Below are 16,645 nucleotides of genomic sequence, written 5' to 3'. Positions count from 1 at the left end.
AAATGCAACATGATCGAATCAGAATAGCAAAGTACATAATTTATGTATACGAATATGTGTGACAACCGAGTTCCCTGAGACATTTTCAAATTTTATACATTACGTCTAGACTAGTAACAGACATTTGCAAGAAAGTTCACGGGGCAGTACCAAACCGGATTCATGGACATACGTTAAATATTGCCGTCGTGCCGACAATACAACATGCCAACAAATCATCTGTTCATCGACTTAAAAGCCGCCTGTAATACAATTTGATCGAGACCAGCTAGTATGGCGGCTAATGCACGAATGCGGATTTTCGGATGCACTAACACGGTTGGTCAAGACGACGATAGAACGGTTATGAACGTAGTTCGAGTTTCAGGAGCGCCTTTGAGTCCCTTTGAAACGCGCTGAGGGTTGCGGCAATGTGATGCACGTTCGTGTCTGCTACGATTTTCGACATTGACGACATTGATGTCCATGAAAAGATGGAATAAGCCTACATCAGATTAACGAGCGAAACTAAGTGAATCTGACGCCATTCAGGGGCTCTTCGTAGTGCTGCCGCCACTTTTGGATCACCTCACGCTCGTTCGTAAGAAGGTTTCCGTTTATGTCCTTACACATATCGAGCTGTGGCACGTGGTCCTTACGTGAACGGTTCAACTTCTCATAGAACTTTCGTGCGTTATTAGCGCGGTACAGTTCCTCCGTCTCTTCACGGTCTCGGCCTTCCTGCTGGCGCTTTTTCCTCCGGAAAATCGAGTTTTGTCTGTTCCGCGCCCGTTTGTATCGTGCCTCGTTCGCCCTAGTGCGGTGTTGCAGCAATCTCGCCCATGCTGCATTCTTCTCTTCCACTAACTGCTCACATTCGCCGTCATACCAGTCCAGTCGTTGCTCTGATCCGGGGGCACCGTGCCAAGTGCAGGGGTTGCGGTGCTACCAATGGCGGATCGAATATCTCTCCAGCCATCTTCAAGAGACGCTGCACCTTGCTGCTCTTCCGTTGGGAGTCCCACTTCCAGCTGCTGCGCGTATTCTTGGGCTAGTCTACCGTCTTGTAGCCGCCCAATATTAAGCCGCGGCGTCCGACTTCGACGCGTGTTGTACACCGTCGAGATTTTTGAGTGCAGGCATACTGCAACGAGGTAGTGGTCGGATTCAATATTCGCACTGCGGTAGGTGCGGACGTTCGTGATGTCGGATAAGAATTTATTGTCGATTAGAACGTGGTCGATTTGGTTTTCCGTTTCTTTGTTAGGTGATCTCCATGTGGCCTTGTGGACATTTTTGCGGGGAAAGTAGGTGCTTCGGACTACCATTCCGCGGGAGGCTGCGAAGTTTATGCATCGTTGGCCGTTGTCATTCGATACGGTGTGCAGACTATCCGGTCCGATGACCGGTCTATACATTTCCTCCCTTCCTACCTGTGCGTTCATGTCACCGATGACGATTTTGACGTCCCGCAGTGGGCATCCATCGTATGTCTGCTCCAGCTGTGCGTAGAACGCGTCTTTCTCGTCGTCGGATCTCCCTTCGTGTGGGCAGTGTACGTTGATGATGGTATAGTTGAAGAAACGGCCTTTAATCCTCAGCTTGCACATCCTTGCGTTGATTGGCTGCCACCCAATCACGCGTTGACGCATCTTACCCAGCACTATGAAGCCGGTTCCCAGCTCGTTGGTTGTGCCACAGCTTTGGTAGAAGGTAGCCGCTCGATGCCCGCTTTTCCACACTGTCTGTCCTGTTCAGCAAATCTCCTGCAGCGCCACGACGTCGTAGTTGCGGAGATGTAATTCATCGTAGATCATCCTGTCGCAACCTGCGCAACCTAACGACTTGCAGTTTCATGTTCCAAGCTTCCAATCGTGATCTTCTATTCGTCGCCTAGGTCTTTGGCGATTATATCGAGTCGCATTATCTCTCGGAGGGCCGTCGTGGCAGGGCTGTTTAGCGTCCCACCTAACACCAGGACTTGGACGACATTCGAAGCTGCTAGTGAATCTTACTTCGATTCTCTAGCAGAACTTGAAGAACTTGAACCCTTGAAGTCATCTAACGATGTGGTCGTGACCACAAACAAAGCTTCTATGCGGATTGAGACAACAGTTACAACTGTACCTAATCAAGTGCGAAAGAGTTAATGGAAATTGTTCACTCGGATATTTGCGATCCGATGGAGGTACCATCATCGCTAGAGGTAGCTCTACTACAAACATCGTACTTGTGGACGACAAATCACGCCGCATGTGCGAATATTTTCTACGAACGTAATCTGAGGACGAAGTATTGAAGACATCTAGAGGTTTCCATACAATGTCAGAAGGGCAAACCGGTGGCAAAATCTAGGTGATTAAAGCCGATAACCGACGGAATACACGAAGTAAAAAGTCGAGACGTTTAAAACCTGGAAAAGTTTGGTATTTGGCATCAGCGAGCCAATGACAACACCCAACAGCAGAAACAACATGGCAGAGATAGAGCAAACCGAACGATTGTGCCAGATGCATGCCGTTCGAAGCCAAATTAATCAGAAGCATTTTCGGCGACGGTGTACTTAATCAACCGTTCACCTATCGTAGCATGACATCCGGAGGATGCTGGGTCGGAAAAAAAGCCATATCTATCGCAAGTACGGATCTTAGATGCGAAAGTTATGGTATTTTACCAAAATCGAAGCGACGCAAGCGGGATGCTAAAGCCCGAGAATGCAGCCTGGTTGGATACGATGGAGACACGAAAAGCTATCGTGCCTACGATCTAGTGATGAAGAAGATTTCGTGAAGCCATAATGTGACATTTATCGATGAGAACGATGTTGGTACCACCGTTTCGATAGTCAATAGGTAGTAGCAAACCAGAGTTCATCATGCTGAATGACTAAAAAGCGGTATCATTGTCTCTAAATCTTAAATATGCTACTGTCAAGCAATCAATTTCCTTAAATGATTCACTGGTCCAGTCCAGATCGATAGAAGTGACTGGAACGAGAAAGATTTTGAGGAAACTGAAAGCAACATGAGTGCTTCCGTTTATACCGTGACAAACGTGATTGTGCTCCCACCAAACCCGTCAAACTTCAAATCCTCCATCGACACAGGTGATGATGCGGGTGGTCGTGGTCTCAAACTTTCAGGCAAGTACATATAATGATTTGATCGGAAGCACAAACATTCAGGCAAGTATAAAGTTTTTGCTATTTCGAGTAGAGGCTTCCCCTCTTCTCATTCTGCTCAGATCTTGTGGGTCGTCCTTTTTTTTTTTTTTTTTTTTTACAAGGGAGAATGCATTTACACACTAACCCAGTACACGTGCATTGTAGTTGCCAAACTACCACACGGAAGTGTACTGGAGTGTCGGACTCGACCATACCGGTAATACCGACTAAACTCCCTTGGGCTCCACCATCGTTTCCCCCAGGAACTACCTCGCAGTACCACTTCTGGGGGGACGGCAGTACTAAGCGTACTCACTCATTATCGCTCACACAGGCACTCGTCCCACGCGAGACTGACTTGGGTGCTCGCACCCCATTCACTCCATTTGAGTCTTACTTGGATGCTCTCCCGGACGCTCCGCTGCCATGCCTCGAGGTGTCAATAGCGGTAACTGCCTGGGCCTACAGATATTGCGCTACGACACTCTGCCTCAGCACGATCAGATCAATCACACCACTGCCGAAGCAGACCATACGCTACCCTGCCGAAGCAGGGACACTCCCCATGCACCACATGTGCACAACTGTAGGTGTGTGGGTACAACCCACTGCTACCCTGCCGCCGAAGCAGCTTCTCCAAAGACCATTCGCTCCATGTGACCCTTTTTCGGGTGCTCACTCTAACACTCCACTGCAATGCCTCGAGGTGTCGATGGGATACCTCGACTCCTGCCTCAGCATGTGCAGTCCATACTCAGACTTCTGCTGCGCTTTGAGGTGACAATAGCGGAGACACGCTATGACACTCCTGCCTCAGCACAACCAGATCACTCACTCCCTGCCGAAGCAGCTCACGCGCTACCCTACCGAAGTAGGTACACTCCACAACTTATTCTAACACTCCACTGCCATGCCTCGAGGTGTCGATAGCGGTATGTGGGGACTAATCAACGATACTACGCTACGACACTCTTACCTTAGCATGTGCAGCCCATACTCAGACTTCTGCTGCGCTTCGAGGTGGCCATAGCGGCGGCGACTCGCTATGACACTCCTGCCTCAGCACAAACAGATCACTCACTCCTGCCAAAGCAGCTCACGCACTACCCTACCGAAGTAGGGACACTCCACATGCCAGTTGGCACTCCCTCCCTGGGCTTGTGCTTTTGAAGCGGCACACAGTCGCTTTGATAGAGTCTGCTTACGGGCACTTGTGGTTTTTTGGGAGGGATTTTAGCAGAGCCCACTGCTAAATCCCACCACGCCCTAGGCAGTTCTCCCTGACTCACAGACAGCTGGGGAGGGGTCGTCAAGCCCTTGGACATGGTCCCTGCTGCCCCCGTCCTTGGGTCGTCCTTGGGGCCTTTGATATTGCTACCACTTACTGGTTTACCTTCCCAGCAGCTGAATGACGAGCGTCTTATCATTTGGGATGGTCCAGTTACGGGATGGTCCAGGGCAATGTCGCATGACGATGCCAACAAGTGGAAGATTACTATGCAAGAGGAGTACGATTAACTGATGGACGACCAGAAATGGACCCGAACGGAACTGCGTACAAGATTATATAATAGTCTTCCTGTGGGTAAGAAGGCGATCCGTTGGAGGTGGATACACAGAAGTAAGGACGTAAACGGACATCTTGAACGGTTTCGCCATGAAGGGGCTCTATCATCGAAAGAAGTAGATTGCAGGCCTGGTAGCGAGTCACTTTTATTGACTTGGTCACTATTTTATGATTTTGCATCCAAAAGTCACTAAAGTCACTATTTTTCGGAAAATGGTCACTAAAGTCACTATTTTTGCATTGCCTGTTGTAAAAAAGTTCAAAATAAAAAATATTTGTACCTATTATTGTCAACCAACTCAAATGTGAATCTGGTAGCAATATATTGAATTTGGGAAATATGCACCAAAGAAGTTCCAAGTGTGTTGTGAAAATCGTTAGGTTATTTCCTATTCATGTCTTTTTCTTCACGAATGGAATTTATTAAAATGCGAAAGGCTAACCTCAAGTAAAGAGTACAGAATTGAAGAGTATTGAAACCAGAACCACGTCTGTTGGTGAGCGTTGATACCATCCGGCGACAAAGACAGTAAACAGCCTCAGTTTCATCACATGACAAAGAATATGTTTGATGTTTCTCAACGTCATGTCAGGGAGAATAATGAGCGATAAGGGCGTCGATGACAGAAAGTACATTATGATTGTTAAATCCGCCTTGCGATCCTTCGAGATAAAGTCTCAGTAAAAAAATGTAGAGCAAGTTATATCAGAAGTAATTCTGGAACAAGACACTATATTCGAAACTTTTTGATTGAAATTATTTCAGAAATATTACATTTTTATAAATAAGCTCCCTTTTAATAAAAATTAAGAATAGATAACCAACTAGTGTGAAGGTGAATGAATTGGTCGGACTTTTTTATCTGAAATAAAGTTTATTTGACCATCCATTTTTAATTAACTTTAATACTAAAGTCTACCACTTAGACAGTTTATTAGAATTTCTGGATTTCTAATAAGAGACCATCGTTTTATTGGATTTTCAAACTTTTCCTCAGAATGCCACGTCGAGCTCAAAATCTCAAAAACTTCGTTTAAATTTGTTATTAAACCATAGTTTAATAACAGGTAAAATCGTATTTTTAAAATTTCTTCATTATTTTATTATTTTATATTTCTCAAACAGATGGTCCTGCCAAAGATTTCTAATCTTTGTGAGTTCAAATAGCTCACCGTCTAGGAATCAAATAGATCATTTTATATTATTCTTTGGCTGTTATACAGAAAACAACATAATAACGCCGGGTAGATACCTTCTTGTGGTATGTTACTTAATATGAGGTACCATGGCCACATTCACAAGTAACCAATAAGCACTATATTTCGCCAAATCAGCCATATAGTGCTACCTTAATGCTAATAAGTTTTTGATCAGCCCTATATGGCAGTTTGGCCTAATATAGTGGGGTTCAATTAAAGATAATTGCCTATTTCCGGGGATTAAACCACCCGACTTGGACGTTAATTTACAATGTTATGAAAACTCATATGTGGATATGTACGTTATGTGGAAGATATTGATTTGGAAAATGTATTGGAGGTAACCACTTTCCCTTCGATGGGACTCGAACCCATGACCCTACAGTACGCTAGACTGGTGCTTTAACCAACTAAGCTACGAAGAACCTCCGTCGGCATTCGCAACCTAGCGGGCGCGGCTACTGAACGAGCTCGAGATTCCCAAATTGGACGCATAGTCAAATCACTCGCAATCCATTTCTCAAGCGAATACTTCCACATGTGTATTGTACACGTCCACATTAGAGGAGCGTGAGTATTTAGAATGTCTGGCGGCTATACACATTCTTCATCAGCAACGGTACTGATCAAGTGAGGTTGTGTAAGCTATTCGCCAGTCGGTCGTCAAGCTCAGACCCGACCGCATTGCGTAGGCAAGAGCACGCAACTCAAGTTCAGTTCAATCAAAGATAATTGCCTATTTCCGGGGATTAAACCACCCGACTTGGACGTTAATTTACAATGTTATGAAAACTCATATGTGGATATATACGTTATGTGGAAGATATTGATTTGGAAAATGTATTGGAGGTAACCACTTTCCCTTCGATGGGACTCGAACCCATGACCCTACAGTACGCTAGACTGGTGCTTTAACCAACTAAGCTACGAAAGACCTCCGTCGGCCTTCGCAACCTAGCGGCTACTGAACGAGCTCGAGATTCCCAAATTGGACGCATAGTCAAATCACTCGCAATATAGTGCTTATGGTTATTTGGGTTGCTAACTCCTGACTGATCCAACGAATACCATCCTCAACTCCGTGGTACTTATGAGAGTAGGTACTCTTGGCACTCTTGCTTCCATCTTCTCCATCTCCCTCCTTATGATGTGGATGGGCGTATCCAGTAGCAGTAATCCTCATGTTTTTGTTGCTTATGCCTTTTTGCCTTTCTCGTACAACTAAGTTGTACCGAAAGGCTATCATTTCACTCCGAAAACGAACTTTTTATAGAAGCCTCTGAGACCCATAGTATTATATACCAATCGACTCAGCTCAACGAGCTGAGCACATGTCTGTCTGTCCGTGTGTGTGTTTTTTTTTTCTTCCTAAACAATGGAGGGGGAATCTGCTCAACAGACATCCTGGGTTGACCAGGAAGTGCTGGGTTAGGGGCCACCTCCAATGAGGGAGGCAGGACTGCATCCCCGACCAGCTAAACCGTTTCCATTGCCGCCAAGCCCATAGTCCCTTCGGTACAACCAGAAAGTAATGCTTCAAAGGGGGGCCAGTGCACAACGCACCCTCGAGGTTAGCTGCGTGTCCTTGCAGCACCGAACATCGTAACTCGCTTTTTAGAAGAACACCATGGTATCGTGCCAGCGCGTTGCCGGCTTTCCAGGTGGCCTTACCACGCCCTATGTCCTCGGAAGGTGGGAAGGGTCGACTTCGCGCCTGCTTCCCTCTGCACGACTGGTATCAAGAATGATGATGCCGCGTGCACCCCAAATTGACCTTTCTGCGATAGGGTCTATTCGCCCAGCACACAGAGGGACTTGCCGACGCGAGGCCTACGCCTGCCCCAGCCTTGAAGAGGACCCCTTTCCGTCCTCGGGCTCGGAACCCGCCCGGTTGACCGACGCCGCGAAAGCGACGATACCATGTTGTTCTTCGCGCGGCCACTTGTTCGATAAAAGGATCGAGTTCGACCACAGAGCATGACCACCGGTATGACCCATGAAGCCGACTCCGATCCCTTGGACCACTTCTTATTTGCGCCTGAACTAGCCATCCTTGAGTCCACGCGCCACCTGTAGTAGCTCCGAGACGATTTGGGCGATAGCCGATAAAACGGCGTTCTAGCCAACTTCGTCTTTACACATCCTCCGAACTAGGTTGTCCGGGTAGTGTCCAGACCACATGTGGCAAGCATGTGGTCACGCATTGCGCGAAACGTAAGCACATCGAACAACACGTGTTCCGCCGTTTCCTCTAAACCTGCGCACACCAAACACTCGGGCGAAGCCGAGCAAGCCAGCTGCTTTACCTGCACTTTGATTTTGCAGCACGCTTAAACGCCGGGCACATCAGAACCCCATGGGGTGCTTGCTGTTCACAGCTTTGCTGGAACAAATCAAACAATTGGGAGGTTCGTGCAGCATTGTGCCTTATGTCCCTCCAATCCGCAGCGTCGGCAGAGATTGCTTCTGTCAGGGCCTTTGCAGTCCCATTGCTTGTGCCCCGGTTCCAGGCACTTGAAGCAAACTTCGGGTTGCTCGTATATGCGCACAGGGCATACCGACCATCCCACCTTGACGCTCCCTAACTTGACTACCTTGGAGGCGTCCGCTGCAGATAGCCGAACCAATGCTACCTGCGTCCCTGCCGGACCTTTCCGTAGCCGAAGGGCTGCGGTGGGCGTCTCCACTTCACACTGTCGCCGCAGTGCCGTGACGAGCTCTTCGACTTCAGTGATCTCGTCCAGGTCTTTAACCCTTAGATTCACCTCCGTCGTGAGTGCCCTCACCTTGACCGTCTCGCCTAGGACCTCCTCCGCCAACTTCTTGTAGGCGGCGCCCTTTTGCGAGACGCCCCGCTTCAGCTCGAGTATCATCCCGCCCATCCGGGTACGTCTTATTCGACGTACGTCGGCACCGAGTTCACCGAGCTTGACGTCACTCCTCATCGCCTTCAAAACATCCGAGTACTTAGCCTCGTCCGCCGTGATGACTAGGGCATCGCCCCTGGAGCGATTGGCGCCTACCCTAGACTTCTTGCTACCCTCATTCGCCTGGGCCTTCTTTTCGGCCCTTGACGTCTTCGGTTTCCTCTTGTTCTTGACCAGAGTCCAGGAGGCGTCATTCCCCTCTATTTCCCTGGTCTGGTGCGGCTGAGAACTTTCAGCCTGCCGTAACCCCTTACCACCGTCTTGCCTGAGTGGACGGACCTTTCCAGGTCCATCCTCCCCCGGTTTTGGAGGTACCTGACCGGGGTTCAGCTTCCCAGCCCCACTGCCCTTGTTCGGGGTAGTAACCCTCCGTGTTTTGGAGCGGCCCCCAGGGAGCTCATCCCCTGGAGACTGTCTCCCCCGTTTTTGTGTCTGCTCCGTTGGAGCAGTCACCCCCGACGTACCCGCAAATACTTGAACCTCAGTCTGGGTAGACTTTGGCACCACCGTCTTAGCTGGCACGCCTTCGGTCGATTCGACCTTGCCCGAGTCCCCGAATCCTTGGGCCTCAGTCTGGGTAGACCTCGACTCCACCGATTTCACGGGTTTACACTTGGCCGTCCCGACCGCCCTCTCCAGCTTGGCGTCCAGCATCGACTTTCGAAGTTTCTGCAAGCTCCTCTTGAGGTCCTTGCTGATATTATGCTTCGATGACGCAAAGTCGATGATGGCGTCCAGCTGTTCCGTCGCCACCTCGAAGGCCGAAAGCCCATCGCGTTTGCGGTTCATCGCCTTCACAAGCCATGGGCCGTCAATAACTTCTACCGGCGTTTTTATAGCCGAGAGGAAGGTTGAGTGACCCACGCTGGCGCTGCGCACTGAGCTGCCGACTATTGCCTCTGGCCTCCTAGGCGGAGACCTGAACAACCCACCTCTTGCGAAGGGGTTGTCGCCTACACTACTACCACTAATTGAAGAATTGACTTGGTTTTCCATTTTGGTCCCACGAGTTGCTCGGGAAAAGAGGTCCACCACGTCAGAGCCCAGCATGACGCGGTAAGGGACAATTACTGTGGAGGGTGCCCAGGTACCCCACAGGCTCCGTTAAAGGCCTAGCTCATTATTTCACCCCCCTGGCCATGCATCCCCTCGGCACGGGTCGCTTGACGCCTTGGGATTAGGTCCCGGTCTGTCCGTGTGTATGTATGTGTGTATGTGTATGTGTATGTGTGTGCACAGAAGCTATAAAAAACATTAGACAACTTTTCGTATAGTAATCCTTAACCGATTTTCTCGCAACAAGTTTCATTCGACAGGGGACAAAGCCTTGTTGATCACTATTGAATTTTATAACGATCGGTCATTGCGTTTCAAAGTTAAGAAGAAAATGGTACATCGGACTATATAAACCCCATATTAGGTTGGTGTCTTAACTAAATGCGAGAAAGGCACCACCAACGCTAGGTGGATTAATCTGGGTTTATTATTCCTGATAGCATTCTAGATAAGGATTTCAAAAATAAAACACTAGTTTGCAATCTACGAATTATAGTTTTATTCCCGGTTCATGAGGTGAAAAGTCAATATTTGCTCACTTTTTCTGCAATTGAAAGTCACTATTTGGTCACTTTTTCGTCATCATTGGTCACTAAAGTCACTATTTTTAACGGCATTCATCGCTACCAGCCCTGAGATTGTAACGAAACACACTCTCCAGCAGTTCGTCACGGCAATGAAGCACAATCCAGTTGTTCATCAGATGGATGCTATTACAGCCTCCATCTCCAAGGTGAACTAACGGATGAAGTATAATATGGAGCAACCGCTCTTCGTAGATCGACGGAAGCCAACCCTGATGTGCCGCTTGAACAAGGCACTGTACAAACAGAAAAAAATCCAGCCGTGTCTGAAACAAAAAAGCTGGTTTAAATGCTGAAAGAGTTTGGGCTGACCCAGGCGAAATACGACTCGTGTGTAATCCAAGGCGGAAGTATAATATTCGTGGCAGTATACGTATACGCCGTCATGCTGTTTTCGAATGAGAGTGGTTGGATCGAGCATACAAAAGCGTGGGCCGGGCACGTACCCAGAATGTCTCACAACATGGCAAGGGCACGGTAGGCATGATCTATCAATCATATGGAAGACGATTTGCGGCCCATCCGTGGACCGAACTGTATGGAGACAACACTTGCACTAAAGAGACCCTCGAGATAAGAAGAGATCGATGAATGGATGGAACAATGAAATGGGTATAGTAGATCGAAAAAAGCTCGTTGTAATGAAAAACGACAACAATCCAAATGTCATTTTGTTTTGTCTAGAAATTTGAATATATCGACATATGGAGAGTGCATCCTGAACAAAATATGACCAGAACACATCGAGATAGAAATACATCGACATAGAGAGGTTGTCGAGATAAACAAAGCAAAAATGAATGTGGATTGTAATGACCGAGAGAATCATCGACACAGATATTGAGATATGGATATGAGAGATATTGAGATACGAAACATCGAAATCTAAATTCGGCTGATTCTTGTTATTCTTGTTATACTCAACGTATCCCCGGGCCGTGGCCAATCTACGTTGTATGACATTAGGCAATACGTTTACACTGCTGGCTTAAATTTTCAACGTGACGATTAATTTATAGAACTCATGAAATCAATATGAACTCGACTCGTGGAAAACTTAGTCCAGGTTATCCGAGGCTTGTGATAGACCCTTTATCACAACGGACCTTTCCATCCACTGACTGGTAGGCTCGAGTGTCCCGTCCTCTGCTTCAGACCCATAAGGGGTCCGAAACAGTTCAGTTTCAGGGTAGTAAAATTGTGAGATAATAGAAGATAGAGGAGGAGAGTATGGAGCGGCTTGTTGACCGCTTCCGGCTCTAGCAACTGCTATGGAACCTTTTTATTAGAGAAATGTTTGTAGAGATAGAAACGGTTGTGTTTATGTTCATAATAGACAGTGTTTAGATGTTTAGACAGTTCGGGATCGCTACGATAGAGTTTATTATAGCTTAGATGATTTATACTTATGGTAAAAGGGAAATGATTGAAATCCGTTTTCTGGTGATTGTCGCTTCTTGTATGTAGATTCGTATGTAGATTGATATGATAGAGGTACGTGCAGTTTGGGATTAGTGTGGTCACGTTGGTTTAAGTTTGGAAACATAAAATAGGAAGGGGGGAGCAGAAGGAGTGGGGGAACAAATATCTAACCATTTGACGCAGAAAGATTAAAATAATTAAAATGAATTAAAATAAATCAATTAAATTTTACAATTTTGGTCGAACTTGAGTTAAAAATATGTTCCAAGCGTGCCCACCGAATTAAGTATATTACGAGTACTGATAACCTATACTACTAAATAAAGCTCGTGATTAAAAAATGGAGGTTGGCTCATCAAAATATAATATTATCCTAGATATTCTCTTAAGTATGAAAACTGAATCCTAACTATCCCGAAACTGCTTTCACCATGCTGCCGCCCAGAGCACAGCTGCCTCTGCCACTCATAGGCAATGTCCCTCCCACCGTCTTGACAGCCTAAAGAAGTATGTACCAAAATATTTGAGATCTAGAATGAATTATTAACATGTCCCGCCATTACATAAAATGATTTGTTCAAGCAAAGGCGTCATAGATGCGGGAACGACATCGCCATAAACGACACGGGACAACCATGCCCCACACGACAGTGCAACATTGCACCGAATCGGGGACCTCATAAACTTTTCTATGCAACGCAGAGTTTTACCGAAGACCACATTATCAAGAAGACTGGCAACACAGTCTGAAATCGGGCGACACTGTTAGCAGCGCTGTCGGTGAGCCGAGGTGGTACTATGTTTGTTTGTGTGAGTGAGTTGACACTGTATAGTCAGTTACAGATTCAATCAAAATATATGAAAACCACATTAAAATTATGCTTCGAAAAAACTCTCGAGAAGTACACTGAGATTAAACGTATTTCAAATTTATGAGATCAGCATATCTTTAAGTCGAATAATATTCGGAATTTGGTCTTGAATTGATGGAAGTGCCACACTCTATGTTAATTTCTGTACGGACCTGTTGATTTCCTTCACATCTCGACTGCAGACTGTGTTCATGATATGATTTGGAACAATTTACTCTTTAGATTTTTCTTATTTTTATTATTACCTTGCCAAAAAAGCCAAAAGTTCGAAAAGGTTATGCTATCCTAGCCATAGTAGAAAATGAATCACCCACCTTGTGCGTGCTTCCAGCGGCACACTAGGAGTTAACTTTCTGAAATCAGTATGGCGAAAGGCATCTAAGGTTCAAAATAAAGCACCTTCAACAAAAAAATATGTGGTAGGCTTAGGCTGTGAACCATTCTACCGATTCGTTTAACTTTTAGTTAAAATTTGACAAGTGGAACTTTTTTTACGAAAAATGAGTAAGATTTCCGTAAAAAAAAGAGATTTCAATACAATTTCACTCTGTCTCTGAGTGATTTGAACGGGCGTGTACATAACTAGTACCAAATAGTTTTACTTGAAAAGTTCTTAACTTTGACATAACCCGCGTTAGATATTTTTCCCCATACAAATATCCGGTGGTTAACTCATGCTGGCTGTTTGCACATATACGTTAGCGCCTGTATGCTGGCAGCAGCGAGTAGGAAACCAGCCATTGCCAACCAACCAATAATTTATTGAGAAAATTCAGATAATAGATAACAAAAATAGATGTTAATATATAGAAAGAACGGAAAATATTCAGAATGTTGGTTCACTAGCCGTGATTATGTTACCTCGAAGCAAGCCAGAATTTAGACAGATTAATAATTTTCCTAGGCAAAAAAATCATTTTATCGCTTTTCAGTTTTTGATGTTTCAAAGGTTCCAATAGGTTCGTTTTTTAATCACAACACTTTATTTTGTAGACAAACAGATAAGAACGCAAATAAGACCCCAAAGAAATATGTTTAAAGCATATAAACTAAGTAAACTACTTCAATTTTTAACTTACACCCAGATAGTTTTCTGACTCTCTTTCTCTCTTGATTGGTGTTAAGTACTAAGTAACTGCCCATGCGAGATGTTCATACAAATAATAATTCCGAATTTGTTCCTTGTGTTTTTTTCTGAATTGTCACGAAAAACTCTTTTTGTTTCAAACTCAGTTTTACGCGAAATTTTTCTGCCTGTACAAAACTGAGCTGATTTGTGATTCCGTGTGGTTTGTTTTGTGGGTTGACAGCTATATTCCATTGCAAATAATAAAGGTGCGGGATTTATCGACGTTTGCTTGTGTTAGTAGACCATCAGCAAAATAAACATTAAAGAGAAATTTTGTAACCCGCTGAACTAAGCGGCGAGGGTTCGTGGTGCTGGTTGACTAATAGTCAGAAGCTAGGAAATTATCTGAAAGGCATAATCGTGGATGGCCAATGTAAATTGATTGGTACTGGCGATTTGCGAAAATAGTTTGTATACACGCTTTATGACAAATTTTTGACATAATACGAGAGAGATCGCAAGTATTGTATCTGTCAATGTCGAAGCAATTTAGAGTAGAACTCTACTCGTCCCTACTGTGGAAAAAAAATTACCCTAAAAGTTATGTGTTGACAGTTAACCAACACTAGCAGACATCGACTTCCTCCGCACCTTTATTAGAACTCATTTACTTCAGCTAGCTAAGATCACTACCACACAGATAACAAGCTACCACTTCAACTCAGAAGAGGCTCTGCCGGCAATGAAGTTGGCCGCTTGTATGGAAAAATGCCAGAGCTGCCAGTCTTCTTGATAAAGTGGTCTTCGGTTTTACCCTCTCTTGCGTTATGTGATGTTGAAAATAAGCTCCTAATCATTTGATGGCAAAAATAAAAATAAAATAAAAATAATCAAACAAAATTAAAATATTCTAGCTAAATTTTACTATTTTGGTCGAGCATGGGTCAGCCGCCTGACACCCGCGTTGAAAAATATGTTCCATGCGTGCCCCCACATAAAATAATAACGCGTGAATTAGGTATTGTTCCCGCTTATCATTTTAGCACCGCCAGGGGGAACTTGGCCGATACCCACTGCAATTTTCTTTCCCTTAGCACAAACAATTAATCATCATTTGTGATATTTAAACGGAATATTATTGGGAATTCTGAAAAGGCAGACAATCAATGCAGTTAGATTGCCAGGTAATACGTGCACATCGTAGCACTGGTGATGCATCACAATCGTATATATACAGGAGTATATGCACTATATGATGACATTGACCGGAAGATTAGATAAGCATTTCCCCCCATCGAAATCTAAATTCGGCTGATGTACATAAAAATAATTTCCGATACTACGAAACTTGGTGTGTATCAGAGGATAACATCAAATCATAACATTTATGTTGTAATTAAAAACTTATGGCTGGTTTCATTTTCGATTCACTTCAAACGACCTTTTTAAAAATCGTGTTTGAATCCATGGTTTCCCATTTATTAGATACTGACTGATAGAAATGTAATTCAATTGAAGTGCATCTTTCTATAAATATACATAGGGGTGATCGGGGCAATATGGGCCACCTAAGGAAATCGTTCCGAAAAGCGCCGAAAAGCTCAAAAAACATCGTTTAAATGTAGTTGATTTATACTAGAGAATGTTACCTTTCATATTACGTCGATGAATGACGTAAAATGCGTTTGGAAATTGTTGGAATGCACTTTTGAAAATGTATTGATTTCAATGTGTGATCCCGACTATACGGGGCAATTTGAGCCACCATTTGGGGCAGTATGGGCCACCCATCCAAAACGTTTATTTAGGCGAAAAAAGTATCATAATATGGAAGAATATGATATTCCTACAACAATTGTGAGTATTCCATACCAAATAAAATTAAAAAACCGCACAACAGCGGACTGAACCGATTTGCCACTCCTCACCGTTTGAACACCCACATTTCAATTGGTCAATGGTCATTTTTTCTGTTTCAATCGCAGTAATGCGCTATTGTAATTTTTCCGTAATGAATCTTACATATATGATAATATTCTTGTATTTGACTACTGAAATTTGAACTTGTTCGCTTTTTAGGGCCTGATATCTTGCTCTGTGCAGATATGCCCATATTGCCCCATAGGGACTGGTTGTGGGAAAAAAAAGTTTTATGATAAATTCAGATTTGTATCAATACAAACATGTGTGCACAATATTCAATTTTAATATATCTTTTGATTGTGGTGTATTTTTGACCTGTATTTTAATCAGTTTTGTGTCAAAACCTTATTTATGAACTTCAAATCTTATAATAATTTTGCCTATGCAGCGAAAATTTACACTTTCAAGTGTATTTTCATGTTTGAATTGAATTTTAATGCGGTTTTCACGTTGATGCATATGTGGAGCATCCTCTTAAAGATCATATAACTTTTACATGATAAAACTTGGCAATAAGCTCAAAATGAGGGTGACTCATATTGCCCCGTATGTTCATATTGCCCCTACTGCCCCTACTCGTATTAGTAGCGGTTTATGCTTATCAAACGTGCGGCTTGCGCAAAACGTGTAGGTATCCAAATCAAATGCATACAAAACCAAACGAGAGAGGGTACCTAATAAAATGAGAGAAAACCAGGCGCATATTTTAATCGTTCCTATAGCTCGCTCTCCCATACAAATACCAATGAATTTGAACACACCAAAACAGTGCGCGAATAGGTTTAAATAATATCATGGGACCATCTGACGACCGGTCATCGCATTGTAGGTTTAATTCGTCTCCTCTATCTCAATCAAATTGTGGGTGGTGGTGAGGCGCCTA

Source organism: Armigeres subalbatus, unplaced genomic scaffold, assembly GCF_024139115.2.
Source record: "Armigeres subalbatus isolate Guangzhou_Male unplaced genomic scaffold, GZ_Asu_2 Contig1547, whole genome shotgun sequence".
Lineage (NCBI taxonomy): Eukaryota > Metazoa > Arthropoda > Insecta > Diptera > Culicidae > Armigeres > Armigeres subalbatus.
The sequence above is the reverse complement of the archived record's forward strand: the minus strand, read 5'-3'. Positions refer to the sequence as shown.